At 35.5% G+C, this 6,863-nt stretch overlaps 1 long non-coding RNA gene across 1 annotated transcript in view; it reads right to left on the bottom strand.

Moving 5' to 3' along the window:
• Positions 1–2,469: 2,469 nt before the first annotated feature.
• Positions 2,470–6,863, bottom strand: part of LOC109928677 — a 12,704-nt gene continuing 8,310 nt past the window's right edge. Inside the window, exons 2-3 of the long non-coding RNA XR_007261376.1 lie at positions 4,590–4,667; positions 2,470–3,266 (exon numbers count right to left, since the gene is read on the bottom strand). This is a non-coding gene — a long non-coding RNA (uncharacterized LOC109928677). The remainder of the gene's footprint in view (positions 3,267–4,589; positions 4,668–6,863) is intronic.

Here is a 6,863-nt window from a genome sequence, read left to right as displayed (position 1 = left end):
CTTAACGCTTGTGGGCGTGTCCCGAAGTAAGGGACTTCTAAATACAAAAGTCGTAACATGGACAAATACTGTTACAGCACTCAGCAAGAAGATAACTTGATAGCTGTTAAAGATTTTCTACCGTCACGTATTATTCCTAAATGGCACTGCAATTTTTGCATCTCTCATATCCTGAGGCTTGCTCCCTCCTCCCTCCAGCAGTGACAAAGAAGTTAACGTAGGTGCTGTTAGAGCGCATGTATCCTTGTTTGAGTTCAGGATGTATAATTTTATTCAATGAGCATTGAATTGACTCAACAAGATCTTGGACCCCCTCAGCAGGGATGCACTAACTGACATTGGTTTTGCACAGCTCTCCTATTGTACATTGATATTCACATGTTCCGTAACAAGCTTTATATGGTATCTAGACCATCTTCTGCAACAACACAACTCCAGGTAATGTTTCATCCATTTCTCCAGCTATTTATTGTAGATGATGATCTCCACTGCCTTTGCATTGGCCTTGTTAGAGCTGTTTTCTTTGCTAATGCTTTTGTTGCCTCTCAGATTTCATCATACATACCCCTGTATCAAAGGACATATGGATAGTCTGGCAAAGCTAAACTTGGATCACTACAGTTTCTACCATTAAAACTTGATTGAATGTTTTTGTTTGGAATTTACCTCCAGTTCTATGTTATACCAATTTGGCTTATTAAATGGGACATTGTAAATCTATGTGCTCAATCCTAATACTTGAAAATTTGTTGATCATAAAAATGACTGATGTATGGAGTATAGCTATAACAGTGTAAGACATTGACATTGGCCAAGCTAATTATTGGTGCATTTAGGTGGGAAAGTTTTCTTTGCATTCAACCTAAATAACTAGTTGCTATCTTAGAGGAGATGGATTTCCCGCATTATTTTTCTTTTAAAAACTAACAACCGGTTTCCATTTTTTACATTTTTAGGGTTGGGGAGCTGAATATCATCGACAGGATGTAACAAGTACCCCTTGCTGGATAGAAATCCATCTGCATGGTCCTCTGCAGTGGCTGGATAAAGTTCTCACCCAGATGGGTTCCCCACATAATCCTATCTCTTCTGTGTCATAACAGTGCTTTAATGCTGCTTCATAGTGCTCATAAATCCTTGAGTGTTGAATTTTCAAGAGTTTGTTATTTCACTTGAAGAACAAACAGAATGGATACACTCTGGACTGTCGTGAATGGGAATTGGAATATACTTGATTCTTTGTGACCAATTGTTGGAGAAAGATGATCAGTCTTTTTAGTATACTGCTGTTCTTGTGAAAGTGTTCAGTTTACACTGGTATTCCATTTCTACCTATTCTGAAAGAATTTGTATAATTATGGTTTTAGAATACAGAGATGAAAGGTGACCAAGCATAGATTTGAATGTTGCAAATGCTGTGTTTTAAGTACTAGTTTGTGGTCAAAATATAGATGTGAAGTCATTTTTCCAAGAGAGCACAATTGCTGTACAGTTGGTATGCTGAAGTTGAATATATTTTGCACAAATGATGACTTACAAACCCTCTACACATTAGGTCACTTGACATCTGTAGTTAAAAGAAAATGTGGAAGTGGACAAAATGAGCCCTGTGTGCAGCTCTGTCTTAACTTCAGTGCTGACATTTCTTTTATAATACTGTCAAGTTACAACTCCATTCTTGGTGGATTTCTATAGTTTTATATGTATGTTGAGGTTTAAAATATTACTTTTGTCCTCATTTTCAATTAGGTAGGGAATTTCAATCTGACACTAGAAGGAAGTAGGTAAAAGGGCAATGTGTTCTCCACTGTGCATTTGGTGAATTCAGTATTTTTTAACTATTACATTTAAAATGTACTTTCTTCAGTCTAAGAAGCTACTGTCCTCTTACTTGTAGCCATACATCAGATCTGAAATAGTTAATTCAACATTTTAAAAAACACATTGCAAGCAAAATTTGCCGAAAGCATTTGCTGCACCAGATGTTCTGCCTCTGTTACTTTGTGCTAATTTGTCAGTTTAAAGAGTTGTTTTGAAATGATTTCTATAAATCCTCTGAGCAACTGATTAGTTAGTGGCTACCAACAGGTTGGACATTTGTAGGTTGGTAGAACTAGATTCTTGTGCAGTTACTTCCAGCTTGATTAGTTCCAATTGGCTGGAATCTTGCAACACATTACAAATTCTAGCTTCCTGAGTGGCTAAATCAGCTTTGTTTATATTTTTATTTGTTTTTAATAGTGCTAATTTCTACTGTTGTATATGCACTTTTACACAAGACTTTGCTGTTGTGCTGTAGAATTTGGAGAGACATTTATTCCAAAGATTGCGAGTCTTCATTCAAAAACATCAATCTGTTTTGGCATGATGTTTAAAATACCTTTCTTCTTTGACATTTTGGTAACGCATTTTGTGAATTGCATCACTGCAAAGTCTGTATAGTAAAATCTCCCTAAAAATTCTATCTTTAGAGACTTTTAAAAAATTTTGTTCAACTAACCCTGATTATAACTCATTTGATCCATTTGTTTAAACATTTTATCCAGTTGGATCTTGTGTTTTCTGTTTACTTTTGGTATGAGGATAAAAACCTCAGGATTTCCTATTCTAAGGTTAAAGATTACCACCCTGTGCCCAGGCCTGTTCAAAATGCTCTTAACTAGACATAGGACAAATGAGAGACCAGAGGGGAGGGAACGCCAAGACTTTTTTTAAAAAAAAAACAGTGGCAATGGAATTAGTACAAATGTCACCAGTGCCTGCAAAATTAGTTCATTACAATATGTTGGTAAAACTTGATTGTGATGGTATACAAAAGTACAAACCTGTATATATTGTACCAATCAACATTTGTTGAAGTCATTAGTATCAAGTGGCTTAGTCTTCATAAAATACAAACTTGATGCAAAGAAATGAAAACATTTTACAAACTATAAAAAACAACAGGCAGGTGGAAAGGAGATGGTTGGAAACCAGTCTATAGCAGTGTCTCATTTTTAAAAAAGTTTTTATTTTTTTCTTTTCAGCTTTTCTGCATCCTATATGGATGAGAAGCTGTCAGTTAGATCATGCAGTTCACTAAAGTTTCCACATCATCAGTGAGAATATTTCAACTTTAACACTATTGTAATGCAAATTACTTCAATTAGATATCATTTAACATCAATGTAAACGTGATATATGATGGCTTTTCTACTTATGATGCTCCTTTTTTCTTCCTCTATTCCATAATGGACCAGTCTGTACAATCAAGAGCAATCTTTAGACTTGAGGAAGAAAACAAAATAAATATTTTACAGAATTGATGTGTACAAAATAAACCTTTTTATTCAACAGAAAACATGGGATATTCTTGAGTACTGTGTAGTGCGGTGATCAAATTGCATGAAACGTTTCAATAAAAATTCTAAATTATCCAAAGCCATTTTATCATGTAACATTTTGATTGAGGCAGCCAACATTATAGTGACATGAAGAATTGCTCTCCCATACTGTTCATGGGAAAGAAGAAAAATTAAAAGATTTGTGTTCCGCTTTTGCACTTGCTTTTGTCTTCCATACCCTTTGTTTCCCTCCTTTTGTATAATTCTCAGACACCAACAGTAGACAATTCTTGAACTGAAATTTTCTACATTCATACTGGCAGTGAAATATGAAATTAAACATTGTGTGACTGCAGCTTCCCAGCTTCCACTGGCAGTAGGTGGCCTAATATTATTACCTGTATGGACTTGCAAGTTCACAGCAAGTATATGCATTAAAATTTTGTTTAGGGTTTACACTTGACTATATAACCTCTTCTTTCAATGCCACATTTTGAATCCTCCTTTTGATCTCAACATGGTATCAAAACTGAGACTGCCTCTTTAGCATTTAAAATGGTATAATCCTTATCTAGTGCCAAACTAAGACTATTAGAAGTACTTTCAGATGAAATCTTGAAGAGGAGAAAGGATAGTCTCATCCTGGCCAATATTTATCACTCAATGAACAACGAAAACAAGTTATCTGGTAATTTTAACTTGTTTGTGGAATTTTGCTGTGTATCCAAATTTGACTGTGAATCCAAATTCCATTGAGTGAGTTATCAAAAATCTCTGATGGGCTGGCATCAAGATTCATGTGAATGTAGCAAAATTTGCATACTTTAACTGGGGGAGGTGAAGGAATTAACATTTAAGTGGACAACCATCTCCTTTAACATACAGTCCTTTTAAGTTTATTGAGGATTGTATTTGAAATTGATTTTGTCTTTGAGCTAAAATTTTTAAGTTCGAGTTTTAAGATTTGTCTGTAAATAAGTGATTGTTGAACACAATTACATTGCACAGTTGTATGTTTGGCTTTGATATGGTCTGTCGATTTGCACGTAGTGATGGTTGCAAAGTTGAACAAAATAGTAAATCCTACTGAGATCTTGTTGACAATGCTCATGTAATCAAATAGCACAATCTGCTAAACACTAGCCTGCTTATACAGTATATAATCAGATGCAGTTCTCAAGTGAAAGAAGTTTCATCCAGTTTCTCAATTTCTGCTTCATTGTCAATGCCTTTTGATGTGAAAACACAGTAATACAAGTTACGTACCAATCCATGGTCCATCTGATCACAAGCAGAAAATTATATTTTGAATGGGAACAAAGTTCGCTGATGCAGGATGAGTATCTAGAATCAAAAATTTGATGAAAAGAAAATCAAGACCATGAGTTTCCAAATTACTGAAGTTATAAATATTTTTTGAAATTAGTATTAACCTTGCTGCACAAATCCAATTAATCAATCATGTCCCACATAAAAGACTCCTAACCTACACTACTTTATGCTATCTTATGAAAGATTGAACCTGACAGCATCCTCTGGAAAATAAAGCAAAATGTATGATTTTTGGAACTGGCAATTTTAAGTAGCAGCCATCCTTGCCATTTGGTGACAATGACAAATTTGGATAGAGAATGGCTTTGGATGTCCAGATTGTCTGGAAAATGGAAACATTTTTAACTGTTTAAAACTTGGTGTCAGCGGTTTTAATCTATATTTATGACTTTAAAGTGAAAGTGCAAATTTTATTAATTTTCCCACTGGTAAAACAAAAGCATATGGAGTAAAATCTGTTTCAGTTATCACTGCATGGAGATTTGTAAAACTTGAGAACAAAACTAGGCAGACTTACTTGTAGATGAGTCCAGAATTGAACTCTGTCTTCACTGGAATAACATTGAAATGAGCAACAGGTGATCAAACAATGTTTTTGGAAAACCCAATTCAAATCTTATATAGGTTTAAAAGCTTCCTTCAATTTCCTGCATCTTTTACCTGAAAATATTGATTTGGAAGTATCAGTCCTAGTGGTAAGAGCACTGGAATGTATCTATGTTTCACCAAATAACTTCTTAAGGCTACTGACTGCAAGGCTATCCCAACGTGCTCCTGTACTTGACCAATGTCAATATTGTTGAAAGTGGGGAGAACAAAATAATGCAGTTTCTTTTCCATGTTTCTTAGTATGTCCTTTTTTAAACAGTTGCAAAACAAATTTAAACTGTGTGCGTCTATATACAATATATATAATATATATGCTACAATCATATCATTAAGCTGTCGTCTTCCCCTTCTGTTAGCCAGCTTGTGTTACCTGTACAAGTACCCACAAGTCCTTTTGTGTTGCAGCTTTCTGCTGTTTTTCTCCATTTAAATAACGTTCTTTTATTTATTCTTTCAAAACTGACGACAACTTCATGTTTCCCATATTATACTCCATTTGCCAACTTTCTGTCTACTTACTTATCAATCTCTCTGAAACTTTGCATCCCTTTTGCAACCTGCTTTTTCATCTATTTGTGTTTGCAAATTTGGCTACAGTAAGCTTCCTTCAAGTAAACAGTTGCTTATATAAGTGTAAACATATATAGTGAACATTCTCTGCTTGTTTCCAATAACATGGCTGATCTAGTTGTGGTATTACTCCATTTTTCTGTCGTGCCCCCATCCCCATGCTTGACTCCTTTGAGTTTATTCAATGACTCAACCTCATATGTAAGAGAATTCCACAGATTAGCCACCTGTGAGGAAAACAAATACCCATGTTTCAGTTTAAAAATAAGACTGTCTTGAAAGCAAAGTCTCCTGGTTCGAGTCCTTTACAAGGAGGGGGACATATTCTCTTAGAATCTGACTCATTCACTTCCCCTTCGTGCCCTGTTGCAAGTCATATTTCACATTTTCCTCTGGACATCTAGAATTGTTCTGATCAGTTTATTTTCTACACTGATTTGTCAGATTTGGAAGAACTGAAAATTGTCTTAGATGGACAAGGATGGACCATAGTCATCTGATTAGGAACATCACACTTCTATTGTCCTTTTGCTATCTACTTATCCACATGTAGCCCTTTCAATCTAATTGTTAATGCAACTGCCTCGGAAGTCAAGGTAGCAGATAGCTGATGGCGCAAAACAGCTTGTGGAGCTTGCATGCTATAGTCTTTTCTAGTGAATTATTTGCATTTCAAGACATGAATTCCAAATTAAGAATCTGCAGCTGAAAGTATGGTGCTCAAACATTTGCGTGCAAACTGATTTGCTTGCTTTTTAGACAACACAGATCCCAGTGTAAAATGAAGAAACACTGAAAAGTAAAAACCGAAAGTACTGTGAATGCTGAAAATCAGAAACAAAAATAGAAGTTGCTGGAAAAAGCTTAGCAGGTCTGGTAGCAGCTGTGGCGAGAGATTAATATTAGAGTTCAACACCTTCAAATTGTGAACCAACTCCCATTTCTACCCTTTTTTGCTTTACTTGTTACATTCTGTCACCATGTCCTCTCTTCCCTACCCCCCTAGTCCGGCCCCGTGCGGGCCTCGCT

Source organism: Rhincodon typus, unplaced genomic scaffold (genome assembly GCF_021869965.1).
Source record: "Rhincodon typus isolate 14 unplaced genomic scaffold, sRhiTyp1.1 hic_rhity00002508, whole genome shotgun sequence".
NCBI classification, from domain to species: domain Eukaryota; kingdom Metazoa; phylum Chordata; class Chondrichthyes; order Orectolobiformes; family Rhincodontidae; genus Rhincodon; species Rhincodon typus.
This window is presented reverse-complemented; position numbering and strand designations above follow the sequence as displayed.